Raw genomic sequence first — 17,406 nt, 5'->3', positions numbered from 1 at the left:
GCGGCAAGGACGGACGCACGGCGTGTGCTCGCCGCTGCGGATGCTCTAAAACTAATACTCCATGTATAAGTAGTATATAAAAGTAGAACTCACCTTTCACTAATCTTTTCTCGCCTATTTTCTATTACATTTCTTAAAACTCGTACTCGGTCATGGCCTTATAATGATGGATGGAGGGAGTAATAGATAAATAAATTAAAATTTTCAAATTCACCGAAAAAAAAATATTCAATTTCTAAACATGTTTTAAAATTTCTGGAAATATGTTTATGTTTTATTTTATTTATACAAATCGTAAAATTAGTATTTGATCATGTTTGTGTGTAACCATATATCACAAATTTATCATAATTGAATATTTTACATCTTATAAATATAACTGATTTTCATCATTAAGTATTGGATTGATCATATGCTAATTTTATGAGCAGTAACCCGATTAGCCCGATGGGCTAGCTCTAAACCCGAACCTTTAGGGTAAGGGTTGAATTTATATAACCCAATAAAAATACAACTCGATTAGCCCGCAACCTGAGTAGTGTTGGCCAAAATCCGTTTGGCTAACCCGATTGACAAACTTAATTGTCACTATATTTCGTTGTCTATAAATAAAGTAGTACTCCCTCCGTCCCTCTGTAGTAGAAGCGTTTCATTTTGAGCATTCATTTTGGAAAAATTATAATAAATAGTTAAAGTGGAGAAAGTAAAGTAAAAAAGAGAATAATATAGTTAAGAATCTTCTCTATATTAATCTTTCTCTATTTGAATTATTTATTATAATTTTTCCAAAACGGGTGCTGAAAATAAAACATCTCTATTACAAAGGGACGGAGGAAGTATGTTTTACTTGAATATTCCTCAATGTGTATTTTAATTTATGGTTTGAAAGTGATTTGGAGCATCACCAAGGAAGAGTAAATTGATAAAACCTCTTCAAAATATAAATATAACTTCTTAAAAAGTACGTGATTATTACAGAAGAATATAAATTGAAAAGGTACCATTTTACCCTTTGTGTAAATAAGGTATATTACCTTGTCAATACTTTTTCCATTAAAGTAGAAGTTTTTACAAAGAAGACGTATTGTAACATGGCAATTATTTCTCATTTCTCTCAATATTTCCCCGTTTGACTAGCGGCAAACAGTAATAATTCAAGGCATCATAACAAATCTCCACCTTAACTTGAATCCTCCTTCCAAATGCATCATCATAATACCATGTAGAAATCATGGAATAAAATATGTCCGATCAATGGATTTTGACCCAATAATAAATGTGACGAGACATCTAATTTTTTAAATTAAATGATATAGCGTCGATCTACATTTTACGTAGATAAATGTAGTATATTCACTTCCTCAAATCCGATTTCCGGTGAGTGAGAAATATTGGATTAAAGTTGGGCATAATTAGCTTTTAACTAAAGCTTGGAGTTTAAGTTTAGGGAATAATTAACTAGTGTTAATTATCCCACATAGGAGAAGTGACACATCTTTTAATGTGCTTAAATTAAGTGACTTTATGTTAATTAATAATTATAGTGGACCAATATGGGTGAAAGAGCCCACGCGCGCGCCGCCGCCGCCCGTGCTCGTACTAGCAGTCGCGGGCTCGGGCTCGAACTCAGACTTGGATCTTGGCAATTGGTCTTTGGGTGGTCTTTGGGCTCGGGTCTGGACCCGTAGTAATCTTTTTAGACCACCACTGAGTCAGTAATCCAAGTGGCTTGACACATCGTCAAGCGTGGCACAGTCAAAGCCTACACGGCTGCCACGTGAGAAATCCACACGCGAAAGGCACACTCCTGCCACAAGCTTGTAACCGCCGACGGTTACGAATGAGCCATGATGAGCCTTCATGGCTTGGTTGACCCTGCATGGTGGCTTGGCCTATAAATAGGCTAGCCATTCCACTGCATTTCACACACTGAATATCACAAGCATACTTCCTCTCTGCATAGTCTTTTCGAAGCTCTGCCCTCTTCCTCTTCTAGTTCGCCGGAGCTCGTTCCAACTGCGGTGTTGCAACGAACGAGACGTAGCCGTTTTATCTTTGGGGACGACGCGCCAAAAACCAAGGACACTACCGGGGTGTATCTCGTCTTGCGGAAAGAGGCCTTCCTCGACTCGGCTAAGTTTCAGAAAACGGGTTATATTACGCCCGGTTAGTATTTTTATAGCTATATCTCCAACAATCGCAAGACGAGATACCTACTACAGAAGACCTTAGACTTTCAGAAAACGAATTAAAAACTTTCGAAACTTAATCCTTTGCTGGAAATGTCGACCAACGTCAACACCACCGATGCCACCATTCCGGCCACTGCCGCATCCACTATTCTGGCCACCAACGCCGCCGTCATTTTCCCCACTCCATCAACCGGCATCTGCCAATGCATCCACCATCTCGATGATGCCGACCCCAGGCTTCCCAGCCGCCTCATCAACTATCCCATGGATTTCGGACAACCCTTTTGGGGCGTCCACTGGTTCCATCTTCGGTGGTTCAGTTGGTTCCACTTTTAGTGGTTCCTTCGGATCCTTTAATGGATCGAGTGTTGGTGCCTTCGGGCTCAATACTAGTGTTGGATCTTTCAGGATCAACACGAATGTGGGGGGCACTATGCCCAACACGAACCTGGGGGGGGTTCTATGCCCAACCCAACTGTTGGCTCCTACGGGGGCAGCGGGATAGGCTCCTTCCATGGGGTCAATCCGGCACCAATGGCACCAAGAATTATGCCACACACCGAGAAGCCGCCAAAGTTTGGAGGTTCGGACTTCAAGAGGTGGCACCAAAAGATGTTGTTCTACTTGACAACATTGGGCGTCATAAACTTTCTCACAGAAGACGAGCCGCCCACTCCAAGTGACCAAGAGACTAACATCGAGGTCATGGCCCACTATGATGCATGGCGCAGAGGAGATTACCTTTGTAAAAACTTTATTCTAAATGCTTTAGATGATAGTTTGTACAATGTATACTCAGTTGTAAACACCTCTAGGCAAGTGTGGGAAAACCTAGAGAGAAAGTACCGCAGTGATAATGCAGGAAATAAGAAGTTTGTAATAGTTAAGTTCCTTGACTACAAAATGGTCGATACAAGACCAGTCATGGAACAAGTTTAGGAGTTCCAAATGATCGTCCATGAACTTGCTGCCGAAGAAATGGCATTGCCCGACAACTTTACAACGGGCACGACCATTGAGAAGCTTCCACCTAGCTGGAGGGACTTCAAAAACTACCTCAAGCACAAGCAAAAGGAGATGACTTTTGAAGACTTGACCGTGAAGCTGCGCATTGAGGCAGATGTGCGAAAAATTGATCAAAAGGCTAAGAGCTCTTTTGATGCAAAAGCCAACTTGTTGGAGCAGGGCGGTCCCTCCAACAAACGCCCTCGCCCAAATCGTCCAAGTGACAAAGTGATAAGGCTAATTTCATGCATCGGTCTAGGGGTTTTATTTAGTGAAATTACTGGGTCTAATGCACGATTTAAGCCAGGTGTGTGAAGATTTTCGCTAGATCCAGGAAAAGAAGAGGACGCTTGCATGGTCCTAGGAAACTGGCAAAAAAGTGGACATTATGAAGGAAATTGCTTGACGGAGGAAGCCTCGGAGTTGAAGGGTAGAATAGGTATTTCTACGAAGACTCTAGAAGGCTATGTCCGCATCTATAAAAGGAAGAAGCATGCAAGCTGGAGGGAGCTTCTCGGTGGAGACCTTGCTAACAGCCTGTAGCTTAGTCCATTCTCTTCACACTCTTGGGTTCTTTCAGTGGGAAATTCAGGGCACACTAGGGGGTTCACCTCTAGCTTTCATACATTTTCGATCTGGTTGTAACACCGTCCTTCTTTAGGGCGAAGAAATAATTTATTTTCCGCTTTCGTTTCTGCTGAATTCGCCGAGCTTCGCTGTTCGAAGCTCGGATCTCTTTTGTTTCTGGTTATTTCTTACTTTTATGTAAGTTTCGTTTTCGTTTACGTCGATCGTGATGGTTCAAGTTGTTTGATTGTGTTTACTTGAATTCTGGAGTTGGATTGTTGGAGTTGGTTGATTTCTGGATTATTGCAGGTTAATGGTTGAATCTGGGAGAATGGAGCTGGTTTGTGAATGAATCGGGGTTTTGTCTGGTTAATGTTGTGGAGTTGTTCGTGATTGTTGGAATTTGGCGGTGATCGGAGCAGATCTGTTAGAATCGGAGTTATGGAGTTGATTTTGTTGATTGTTGAATTTGGATTGCTTGGATCCGGAGTGGATTAAGCGTCCGACGTGATTCTGAGCAGGAGTGTTTAATTTTATGCCGCGCTTACGTGTTTTCATTTCATTTCGCCTAGTTTACGTAGATCTGGTGAATTTCCGATTCGTAGCAAGTTTCCGGCGTCCAAATTTCTATATTCTGTTCGAATCCAGGAGTATGCTCTGGTTTCTGCATTTACGCGTCTGAGTTGTTTAGGAAATTGCATGGGTTGGTTGTCTGCAGCTTTTACCGTACTTGCTATTTCTGGAAACATGGTCCCCACTGTTAGTTGCTTCCTGTTTAGCTAGATTAGGTAATTGTTTACTTAGTCTAGGGAGTAATTGTGTCTTTCGGATTTGATGTCTGATTCCAGTAAGTTTTCTGTGTCCTAGGTCTAGCGTTTACATTTCTTGCCTAGATCTAGTGATAGTTAAAATCTCAACCCCTTTGCGTGGCAGCAGCCGTCTGTTTCCATAGTCTCTTAGCACTACTTTGCGAATCCATCTCTGTGGGATCGACCTCACTTCCCTATACTAATTCATAGTATTCGGGTTGAGGGATTTATTTTTGAAGGGGAGTCGAGTGTGTCCAACGACAAAAACACTGTAGTTCTCTTGAGTTCCTGGACCCAGTGATCCAGTGGATTTAAGGAGCGTTGTGTCTGGACCGAGCTTTGCATTAATTCTCATATGTGCACACTTGCTTACTCCTGAGTCTAGTCATTCGACATTAGAGTCGAGTGAGAGGACCACCACTTCAAATGGCGCCGTTGCTGGGGATGGATGGCGTGCTTAGTGTTAGTGTTCAGAGTCTGTGGTGTAAATAGTTTTGATTTGTTTTCCTTCTCTTTTGTTTACAGTTTATGAGCAGAGGCTCAAGATCTACCTACTGGAGCAACTCATCTGGGTGGAAACACGGCCAGTTTGATTGGCGGGTTAAGGATACAGTCTCTACTGTGACCACCAGATCAGGGTTCACCACGGGAGATCCGTTTCCGAGTGAATTTACTAGCGACGAATCTTGGACGTCATCAGGACGCGAAGATCCAGAATCACCACCCGAATCAGAAACAGAGTCAGAAACAGGGGAAGCAGAGGAAGTAGTCATGGCGCAGGTGGTAGACCCAGATCCAGAAATCGGCTCTCTCACTGCCCATTTAGATGGAGAACCAGCTCAAGCTATAGTGATGAATCCACGCCAGAGAACTATCGAGATCAAGACAAACGTACTCGGCATCTTGCCGACGTTCTCTGGGCGTAGAAATGAGTGTCCGTATGAGTTCTTAAATGAATTCAGTAAGTTATGTGGTATTCAGAAGAGGCCGAATGATGCAACAGAGGAGGATTATCGCCTACGAGCGATTCCGATTACCTTGAAGGGGGAAGCTAATACGTGGCTATTGAGGTTGCCTCCGGATTCTATCCGCACGTGGAGGGACTTCAAGTTAGAATTCTTAGATTATTTCTTCCCATCCAACAAGACGAATGCACTTAAGAAAGAAATACTAGAGTGTAAGCAAGATTACGATGAATCGTTGAGTCAGTATTGGTCGAGATTTAAGGGGTTGTTGGATGCATGCCCGAATCACCGAATGATAGAGGCAGAGACCTACTCTCTGTTTTACGAAGGAGCAACTCCCGAGTCAAAGGACTTAATGAACTCCTCGAGTGGGGGAAATTTCACAAGAAAAAGGGGAAGTGAGGCAAGAGAGATCCTAGGGAAGTTGATTGACGCTAAGAAGGCGTACGATAACCCTAGGAATGCAGTGAAAAGAGGATCGGTGCATGCTGTGAGAGAACAAGAAGATGACAAAGTCGAAGCAAGGATTGATAGGCTCGAGAAGGCTCTTTTGAACGCGATTGAAAAGACGATTCCACTGGCTTCACAAGGGAAGGAGAAATCTCCTGGTCCAGGAGATAATCGAATGCAACAATATTACGGGACCCAGGAAGGAGATTATCAGGCCCAGGTCAATGCAATGGGAAGTTGGAATCCCGATGGGAGCTGGAATCCAGGGAGACAGAGAGATGCGCCTTGGAGAAACCATCCAAATTTCAGATGGACTGACAATGAACAGAATCAGCCGGCACCACAACAAAGTCAGCAGTTTGCACCTCAGCCCGAAAGACAAGGTAACTGGTCAGGAAGGAATCAAGAGGGGCATGGCAACTGGATTAATCGGAACCAAGGAGACCACTCGAGCTGGGGAAACAGGAATCAGAGCAATCAGGGGAACTCTTATGTACCCCCACACCAAAGGAATTTTCAGAACAATTACCAGGGCCAAGGAAATCAATACAATAACTCTTCAGGCGGTCAAGGAAACGCTCATCAGAATCAAGCAAGTGGACCAACTCTGAGTATAGGGCCAGGGCCCAGTCAACCCCCGAAACCACCAAAGAGTATCGATGATATGGTGCACGACCTCGTCAGTTCTCAGCAACATATGCAAAACAACCTGCAATTGAACAATGACGTAGTGCACAAGCTTCAAGATGCTCAACAGGAACAGAAGGCAACGATGGATATGCTGGCAAAGCAACTGTCACAAATAGCTAATTCCTTGAGTGATATGCGAGGAAACGAGGGAAAAATTCCTGCCTCAGTAAGGCAACCTGATAGAGCTAATATAAGTCAGATTACCTTGAGATCCGGGAAAGGGTATGATGGGCCAGTGGTAAGAACAAAGGAGGTGACAGATCCCAAAGAAGACAGGGAAGAAGAGGATACAATTCCTAGGCCAAGACACTTGGGGGGAGTATTCCCTTGGTCAAGGATGACCTTAAGACCGGAGATTTAGAGAAACCTTTGCCTAGATCAACTGAATCATTCTTCCTCGATCCAGAGCCGGAGTTGGAAGATGAGGCAGTGGGAAAAGAAACTGGAGAGTTATCAGCTGAAAGTTCTACCGGAGCAGGAAAGCGACCGAAACCCTTTCCAAGCCGAGGGGAAGCCAAGAAGCAAAAGGAAGAGCCGGTGGACTTCATGGACATTTTTGGGAAGTTGGAGATCAATCTGCCATTCTTACAGGCCCTGAAGATGCCAGTCTTTAGCAAGTTCATCAAGGAATTTATAGCTGGGAAGGCTAGACCCAGTGGAAAAATTCTTATAGGCGAGAACGTCTCCGCAGTGATTCAGAAGAGGAAGATGCCTTCAAAATGCAATGACCCATGTATGTTCACCTTACCCATCTCTATTGGTGACGTGAAAATCGAGCATGCTATGTGTGATTTGGGTGCGTCGATAAATGTGTTACCACTTTCCATATACAAGAAATTAGTGGGGGTAGGCATGGTAGACACGAAGGTAGTGATTCAACTGGCGGACAGGTCATGCATCTGTCCTGAAGGGGTGCTTGAGAATGTGATAGTCAAGGTACATGACTTCTTGTACCCTGCTGATTTCCATGTGATTAAGATGAGTGATAATGAGTCTGCAGAGTCGGGCGGAGTACTTTTAGGGAGACCCTTCCTACGTACCGCTAAGACTATCATTGATGTTTTTGATGGAACAATTTGCCTTGATTATAATGGGGAGAAATACACATTCAGCATTGATGAGGCAATGAAGAAACCTCTTGACGTTGAAAATTTGCATGCTATAGATGTTATTAACCCTTTGGTCCAAGAATACCTTGAGACGGAATTAATGCAGGAACAGATTGAGAACTCCGAGATGAGTCATGCCATTGATAGAGAAGTGGCCAGTTGGTGTCAAGCAATGAACACAAGTGAGTTATCTGATGAGGAGTTAGCTGAAGCAATTCTGGAATTCTGTGCAAATCCGGAGCTAGCTAGGTCAAGGAATACACCTTATGTGGCGAGTGTGGAAGGTTCTGTTGGGTCGAGGAAGGGAATGACAACCGAAACAACAGAGAAAAATCCCTTGCCCCAGGAAAAAGACGTTCCCAAGAAAGAGTTGAAAACACTTCCACCAGGCCTAAAGTATGCTTATTTAGAGGAAAATGAAACTTTCCCTGTGATTATCAACAGCAGCTTGACCAAGGGACAGAAAGAGGAACTGCTGAAGGTAATCCGAAGAAACAAGAAGGCTATTGGGTGGACACTCTCTGACCTGGTAGGAATTAGTCCAGATTTGTGCATGCATCACATCCGCTTGGAGGAAGGAGCAAAAGCCTGCAGAGATCCTCAACGCAAATTGAATCCTAACATGAGGGAGGAAGTGCTGAAGGAAGTATTGAAACTACTCTCCCTAGGAATCATTTATTCCATACCAGACAGTGAATGGGTGAGTCCAGTCCATATGGTACCCAAGAAGTCAGGAATACAGGTGGTCAAGAACGACAAGAATGAATTGGTGCCCACCAGACTAGTCACTGGGTGGAGGATGTGCATCGATTATAGGAAGTTAAATGAAGCGACCAAGAAAGACCATTTCCCTCTACCTTTCATTGACCAGATGCTGGAGAGGCTAGCGGGCAAGCAATACTTCTGTTTCCTAGACGGGTACAGTGGGTATTTTCAAATCTATGTGGATCCCGAGGACCAGGAGAAGACAACTTTCACGTGTCCTTTCGGCACGTATGCTTACAAGAGGATGCCGTTTGGCCTGTGCAATGCGCCAGACACTTTTCAGCGGTGTATGATGAGTATCTTCTCGGATCTCTTGGAGGACTGCATCGAGATTTTTATGGACGACTTCACTGTGTACGGGAATTCATTTGACTCATGTTTGGCTAGTTTGGATATAGTATTGAGAAGGTGCCAGGAAAAACATTTGGTTTTAAACTTCGAGAAATGCCACTTTATGGTCCCTGAGGGAATTGTCCTAGGGCACGTAGTCTCGGAAAGAGGTATACAGGTAGACCAGGCAAAGATTGAGGTGATCTCAAAACTGCCTTACCCGACGAATCAGAATGAGGTGAGAGGATTCCTAGGGCATGCCGGATTCTATAGGAGGTTCATAAAAGATTTCGCAAAAATTGCTCAGCCACTCTCCCACTTGTTGCATAACGATGTTGATTTTGTCTTTGATGAGGAATGCAAAAAGGCTTTTCAGTTGTTAAAAGACAGGCTAGTATCTGCGCCTATTATTAGAGCACCTGACTGGAATCTACCCTTTGAGATTATGTGTGACGCAAGCGATTATGCGGTGGGAGGGGTACTAGGTCAAAGAGTTGATGGGAAAAGCTATGTGATCTTTTATGCTTCAAAAACGCTGAATCAAGCTCAGAGAAATTATGACACTACTGAAAAAGAAATGATGGCGGTAGTATACTCATTTGAGAAATTTCGCCCGTACTTGCTTGGGTCGAGGGTGATAGTCTTCACCGACCACGCGGCTATAAAGTACCTGTTGGCAAAGAAAGAATCCAAGCCGAGATTAATCCGATGGGTGTTGCTTTTGCAGGAATTCGATTGGGAAGTCAGAGACAAAAAGGGAACAAAAAATAAAGTAGCCGATCATCTGAGCAGGATATTTCAAGGGGAGACCGAGGAAGCAATACCGGATGCATTCCCAGAGGAACATTTGTACTACGTGAAAAAATTTCCTCGACCTATCAGCTGGGAAGAGATTATGGTGTTAACAGGTCCAGGGGATGCCGAAAAAGGGAAATGTCATCAAAACGCTGAGCCATGGTTCGCTGACCTGGCAAATTACTTAGTCACTGGAGAGGTGCCCAGTTCGCAAGTAATTTCCCGGGCCCAGAAGATGAAATTGAAGAGCGAGGCCAAGTACTATTTCTGGGAAGACCCGTATTTGTGGCGAATGGGAGCCGACCAAGTAATCCGGAGGTGTATTCCGGAGTGGGAACAGAGGGATGTGCTGAATCATTGTCATGCTCTAGCATGTGGAGGTCACTTTGGACCTAGGAAGACCGCAAGTAAGGTGTTAGATAGTGGTTTTTACTGGCCTACATTGCATAAGGATGCGTTAGAGTTTTGTCAGAATTGTGAGAGGTGTCAACAGACTGGGGGAATCTCCAGAAGAGATGAAATGCCGCAAGTCCCGGTGATCATTTTTGAAATTTTTGATGTTTGGGGAATGGACTTCATGGGTCCATTTCCATCTTCATACGGGAATACATACATACTAGTGGCAGTGGATTATGTTTCGAAATGGATAGAAGCCAAGGCGACCACATCTTGCGAAGCTAAGGAGGTATCGAAGTTTCTTAGAGCTAATGTCTTCAATCGGTACGGAGTGCCCAAAGCTATAATATCTGACAATGGGACGCATTTCCGCAACCGGACTATTGAAGCTTTGATGAGAAAGTATGGCGTCCACCACAGATTGTCTACACCTTATCATCCTCAATCTAACGGCCAGGCAGAAATATCAAACAGAGAAATCAAAGCGATCCTGGAAAAAACGGTGAATCCGTCGAGGAAAGACTGGAGCAAGAGAATTGATGATGCATTATGGGCATACAGAACAGCGTATAAAACGCCCATTGGAATGTCTCCTTACAGGTTAGTATTCGGTAAGATGTGTCACTTGCCGGTGGGAATTGAGCACAAGGCGTACTGGGCGGTTAAGGAGATTAATATGAATCCTCAAGCTTGTGAGGAAGAGAGAAAACTGCAACTCCAGGAGTTGGAAGAATTGCGACTTGAATCCTATGAGTCGGCAATGTGGTACAAGGAAAAGACCAAGTTGTGGCATGATAAGAATCTCCGAACCAAGGAACTGCAAGTGGGGCAGAAGGTTCTCCTATTCCAGTCCCGACTCAAGTTAATGCCCGGTAAGCTGAAGTCCAAATGGACTGGACCATACACTGTTGTGAGTCTGCGTGCGAACGGAGCGGTAGAAATCCAGGGAAGTTTTTCAAACTCTGCTCCATTTCTTGTCAATGGCCATAGGGTAAAGGTATTTAGGGATAACTCGGAGATGTGTGTAGTGGACGAAGTTCCACTACGCTTACTCCCTAATATCGCCTGATCATTCTGGGAAGTGAGTGTTCTTGGAGATTTCCTAGGTCCAGTATCGAAGAAGTTTTATCATGGCCTGATCTAGGGAATCTTGAGAACACTGGAACATAAATTGTAAATATTTAGTCGCTTTTAGTAAATTAAGAAAACCCAAACAAATCAGAAAACAAACAATCTTCCAAAAATATTTTTGAAATACCAGGCTCCTTTAGGAATGTTTTTGATACTGTCATACCCTAGACCCGGGGAGTCTGGCGTTTCAATTTTTAGTTTAATGTTTTTCTCTAAGTGTGATTTTGCAGAAGGAAGTTACTTGGGCAGGGAATTGAGGAGTAAAATTTTGGAGGGAGTAGGCACCGGCTCGGATTTCAAAAGACACCTTTATGGGGAGGCGTACGGTCGCTAGCGTCATGCCTGCAAACCACCTGCAACAAAAACCGTCCTCGCCCATACCTATCGGATAATAACCGTGTTCTCCTTTTATTTTACTTATTCACGCTCTCTCTCTCTACATCCGTAATTCCCCAAATTCTCTCTAGGCTTTCTCTTTTCTAACCCTAATCAAAGTAATTTCCGTCCAAGTCTGTGTAAAAAATTTTGCAGAGTTCTCCATGGATAACAAGCAAAGTGCCGGGAACACCTCAGGATCCGCCGATTCAAGTGCGGCAACGTTTATGGCCGAGCTATTCCAGAAATTCGGGGGTGCGGAGAAGGCGATGGAGGCATTCGCCATGTTTGTAACCGCAATGGGTAAATCCGTACTAGAGGAGACAGCTGTTCCAGAGACCACCACACAACCGGAGGACGTTCCAGAATCCACGACCACCAGTCCGGAACCACCCACAACAGGGGATCGTGAAGACGACTCAGATCTGGTCACAGGGTTGGAATTGTTGGCTGTGAACGAACCAAGGTTAGACTCTGCAACTGAGGGGGAAACCCTTATTTCGATTAGTGTTTCCGAGGGGGTGAATCCCGTACTCGCCAGTGAGGAATGTGTTGAGAGAGATGTTCTGAAACCGTCTGGGGAAGTCAAAGATTTTGTTGTTAATGTTAGTATTTCTGAGGGGGAAACCCCTGTTTTGAAAGAATCTGTGGGGGGGGAGGCCCCTATAGTTGGTAAAGATGAGGGCGACGAGGCCCTAAATTCTGAACAAAATGTGGAGGGGGATACCTCCGAGAAACCGGTGGGTACTGAGGCCCACGTCGGAGAAGGATTTGAGGGGGTAGAGACCCCTATTTATATTTCGGGGGCAACCCCATTGTTGTCCACGGAGGGAGAAGCCCTCGATTCTGAAGTTGGCCAGAAACCCGCATCCTTCCTCGACCAAGAAGGCAAGAGGGAAGTCTACTGAATCCACACTTCCGCCGGCAGCTAAGGTGCCATATGCCGCAGAAACCGAGAGCCCCTCTGAGTCCAGCGACTCGGAAGAAGAACAAGAAGAGGAACTCAACTTTGAGCCAGCCGAAGTGTGGATAACAAACAGCTTGCTAGATGAAATGAGGAAGTTTGACGACCCAAAACGCAAGGCCATTTATAAAGAGAAGAGTACTGAGGGGAAGGTCGCTAAGTCTGGAAAGATGTATAGCTCATCGGAGCTCAAGAAGATTGCTTGCAACGGTGAATTCAGGACTTATATCGACGCCATAGGCTTCGATTGGTTGCTCAAGCACAGTACTGTCGAGGTTCCGATTGACCTGGCCCGAGAATTCTTTTCCACCTTCCGATTTAAGTCCACTACCGATTTGGATGCTGACTCAATTAATTTCAAACTTCTCAATGAGGAACATACGATGAGCATCCGGGAATGGACCTTGCGGATGGGTTTGCTGACACGAACGGAGGACGATGAGGGCCTGTGGAATGCAAGAATGGTGGGTCCGCCGAAAATGACGCCGGGATTCAAAGCGCAAAGCGCATGGGAGTTTTTGACTCACCCGAGGGTGGGTCAGTTTAAAACAAGCTGTTCGAAGGCACACCATATTGAGGACATGGTCCTGCGATTTGCCCAGACTTTTATTAGTTACAATTTAATGGGCACAGCCAACAACGCTCTGACTACCGCCGATCTGTACTTCACATGGTGCATGGCTACGGGGGTAAGAGTTCACTTGGGCTACTGGTTAGCCCAAGCCTGCCATCAAGTGACTGCAAATCCTTCTCGGCACCTATACACATGCCACCTACTCGGGGCTTATCTGCAGAGGAATGTGATTATGAAGTTCCATAAGGCATGCCGAGAGGTAAAGACATGCTCGCCCCCTGAGGTTTTTAACATGGATTATTTTTTCAATAAAGGGTTGCTGATCGCACGCGGAAGGGAAGTATGCTTTTACGCGGTTGGGCAGTCAGAGACTCAGGTGAAACAGGAACCCGATGTGGTGGAAGTGAAGGATACTGCTGACATGGAAGCAGGAGCCAGGATAGAAGTAGAGGAAGTGCGAAAGGAGGTTGGTTGGATGAGGTCAGAAATGAAAATGGTTTTGGAGGGGATTGTGGCCCTGCGGGGAGAAGGGAAGAATAGTGCTGAGGCTGAGAGTGTCAGGAAAGAAGTCGCGGGAGTACGAACGGAACTGGAAGAAATAAGGATGGAAGTTGGGAAGGTTCGGGAGGAAATGGTGGCCCTCAAGGGGCGCATTTTTGATCTAGTGGTATCATCGTCCAGATGTACTGAGCGGATGACGGAGGGCGTCGCACTGATGATGAAGATGACGAAGTGGCTTCAAGCGAAGTTCCCCGAGACACCGAAGGGACTTCCTGAACCTAGCGGCGGTTCCAAGACGTCGGGTCAAGGGAGTCTAGCTGTGCAGAAGCCGCCACAAGCACAAAGGCCTCAGACCACCTCGTCTTCCTCCAGGCCCGTGATTTTGAAGAAAACCGTACCCCGACCCACAGAAGATCAGAAGGAGACGCCGGAGTCACTGGCACGAAAGAAAGCTAAGGTGACCCAGCAGACAGTGCCACCAAAGTCTGGCCCTCGCGGGGGCCAGACCCCGAATTAAAATCCCCCAAAACCAAGTAATTCTTATTTTTTTTTCTGTCTTTTACTTTTCGTTTTTCTTTCGTTTGTGTTTTTATGTGCCAGCATGCTTCGTTTGTATATATGTGTTATACCTTCCCACACTTAGCCCATTTTTTGGTCTAAGTGTGAGAAGGGGCTTTTGTTTTGCATGTCTTGGTTTGGTATGTTGCGCCTTCTCCCACTTAGCCCGATGTTCGGTCTAAGTGTGAGAAGTTTGTTTTGTTCATATGTTTTGTTTGTTGTCTGCTGTTCTTACTTCCTTTTCCCCCCTTCACTAGGATAGCTTGGGGACAAGCTTGAGTGAAGTGGGAGGGGGAGGGGGTAAGTATGTGTCTGTTTTTTTTTCTGTTTTAGAGTCTTTAGGATGTGTGTTTCGCATGAGCTAGTGAGATAATAAGGCAGGTTTCCCTTAGTAAGAGTGATTGAAGAAAGAAAGCAGATCAACTTTGACACCTTCTTCCTTAATAAGCCGAATGCGATCTGAATGAAGTTAGGACGATGGAAAATGCCTTAGATAACCTAGTTGTGCAGCCCTACTATAAAGTTAGTTATAAGCCTAAACACCTTTTGTGCTAACATGTAAATTGGGCTGCCACTCGATGCTTAGGGAGTAGAGTATGAAGGAGAAAATAAATGGGTTAAGAAGGTATAAGCTGGACGAAGTCCAGAAAAAGGAGGTATAAGCTGGACGAAGTCCAGGGGAGGTTTGAAAAAAAAAAAAAAAATCGGAGGTATAAGCTGGACGAAGTCCAGGGGAAAATGGGTCATAATACAGAAAAATGAGGAAGAAAAAAAAAGAAAAAAAAATATAATCCTTAAGGGCAGAAAAATCGTAGCCTGACCTAGGGAAATTCATAGGAAAGGAGAAGTAAGAAGGGAAAAACTCTCATAACCCGACGCATCAGTGGTATAACCTTAACTGTGGAGCGTTTTGATCCTAGCATCCCTGGTGAGGAATGAGTGATCGAGCGAACCTAACAGATGGGAAATCGATAGGCTATCTTGACAAACTGACGGACCGTTTAGGCAGACGAAGGAAGGGGGAAAATTTGAAGACTGTAATCGATCGGATTGAACTTAAACTTGTGGGGATAGTAGCTTAAAATTCGAAACTAGTTCATGCTTGTTTGTTTTGTTGTGTTTCTGTTCTTTGTGTTGTTTTCTTTTCCAATTCCGTAGTTGCTTAGGTCTAGGAGTTTGTTTTCATTTTTAGGATTTTACTTGGTAACCATGCATTGAAATTCGCCTTATTCCTATTTTCTTGTCTTTCATACTTGAGGACAAGCATGGTTTAAGTGTGAGCAGTTTGATAAGGCTAATTTCATGCATCGGTCTAGGGGTTTTATTTCATGAAATTATTGGGTCTAACGCACGATTTAAGCCAGGTGTGTGAAGATTTTCGCTAGATCCAGGAAAAGAAGAGGATGCTTGCATGGTCCTAGGAAACTGGCGAAAAAGTGGACATTATGAAGGAAATTGCTTGACGGAGGAAGCCTCGGAGTTGAAGGGTAGAATAGGTATTTCTACGAAGACTCTAGAAGGCTATGTCCGCATCTATAAAAGGAAGAAGCATGCAAGCTGGAGGGAGCTTCTCGGTGGAGACCTTGCTAACAGCCTGTAGCTTAGTCCATTCTCTTCACACTCTTGGGTTCTTTCGGTGGGAAATTCAGGGCACACTAGGGGGTTCACCTCTAGCTTTCATACATTTTCGATCTGGTTGTAACACCGTCCTTCTTTAGGGCGAAGAAATAATTTATTTTCCGCTTTCGTTTCTGCTGAATTCGCCGAGCTTCGCTGTTCGAAGCTCGGATCTCTTTTGTTTCTGGATATTTCTTACTTTTATGCAAGTTTTGTTTTCGTTTACGTCGATCGTGATGGTTCCTGTTGTTTGATTGTGTTTACTTGAATTCTGGAGTTGGATTGTTGGAGTTGGTTGATTTCTGGATTATTGCAGGTTAATGGTTGAATCTGGGAGAATGGAGCTGGTTTGTGAATGAATCGGGGTTTTGTCTGGTTAATGTTGTGGAGTTGTTCGTGATTGTTGGAATTTGGCGGTGATCGGAGCAGATCTGTTAGAATCGGAGTTATGGAGTTGATTTTGTTGATTGTTGAGTTTGGATTGTTTGGATCCGGAGTGGATTAAGCGTCCGACGTGATTCTGAGCAGGAGTGTTTAATTTTATGCCGCGCTTACGTGTTTTCATTTCATTTCGCCTAGTTTACGTAGATCTGGTGTATTTCCGATTCGTAGCAAGTTTCCGGCGTCTAAATTTCTATATTCTGTTCGAATCCAGGAGTATGCTCTGTTTTCTGCATTTACGCGTCTGAGTTGGTTAGGAAATTGCATGGGTTGGTTGTCTGCAGCTTTTACCGTACTTGCTATTTCTGGAAACATGGTCCCCACTGTTAGTTGCTTCCTATTTAGCTAGATTAGGTAATTGTTTACTTAGTCTAGGGAGTAATTGTGTCTTTCGGATTTGATGTCTGATTCCAGTAAGTTTTCTGTGTCCTAGGTCTAGCGTTTACATTTCTTGCCTAGATCTAGTGATAGTTAAAATCTCAACCCCTTTGCGTGGCAGCAGCCGTCTGTTTCCATAGTCTCTTAGCACTACTTTGCGAATCCATCTCTGTGGGATCGACCCCACTTCCCTATACTAATTCATAGTATTCGGGTTGAGGGATTTATTTTTGAAGGGGAGTCGAGTGTGTCCAACGACAAAAACACTGTAGTTCTCTTGAGTTCCTGGACCCAGTGATCCAGTGGATTTAAGGAGCGTTGTGTCTGGACCGAGCTTTGCATTAATTCTCATATGTGCACACGTGCTTACTCTTGAGTCTAGTCATTCGACATTAGAGTCGAGTGAGAGGACCACCACTTCACAAAAGAAAGGGAAAACAGCCTACAAAGAAGTTTGAAGGCGACTGCTACAAATGTCGCAAACCGGGCCACTTTGCAAAGGACTGCCGCAGCAAGAAGAAGAAGCCGGCTGTCCACGTTGTTGAGAAGGAGTTCAAGGACTGGGATGAAAGCGACCTCATCGTTGTGGTCACCGAAGAAGTCAACATTGTTGACAACAAGGGTGGCTGGTATATTTATACAGGCGCTACTGCACACGTTTGTGCAGATAGGAGTATGTTCTCAACCTACAACAATGTTGAAGGGAGAAAAATAAACATGGGGAATCAAGCTTCGTCTGAAGTCCTCGGAGTTGGTGATGTAATCCTCAACATGGCGTCTGGCGTCTCAATCAC

This window comes from Salvia splendens, chromosome 20 (assembly GCF_004379255.2).
Source record: "Salvia splendens isolate huo1 chromosome 20, SspV2, whole genome shotgun sequence".
NCBI lineage: Eukaryota > Viridiplantae > Streptophyta > Magnoliopsida > Lamiales > Lamiaceae > Salvia > Salvia splendens.
Note: the sequence above shows the minus strand (reverse complement) of the source record.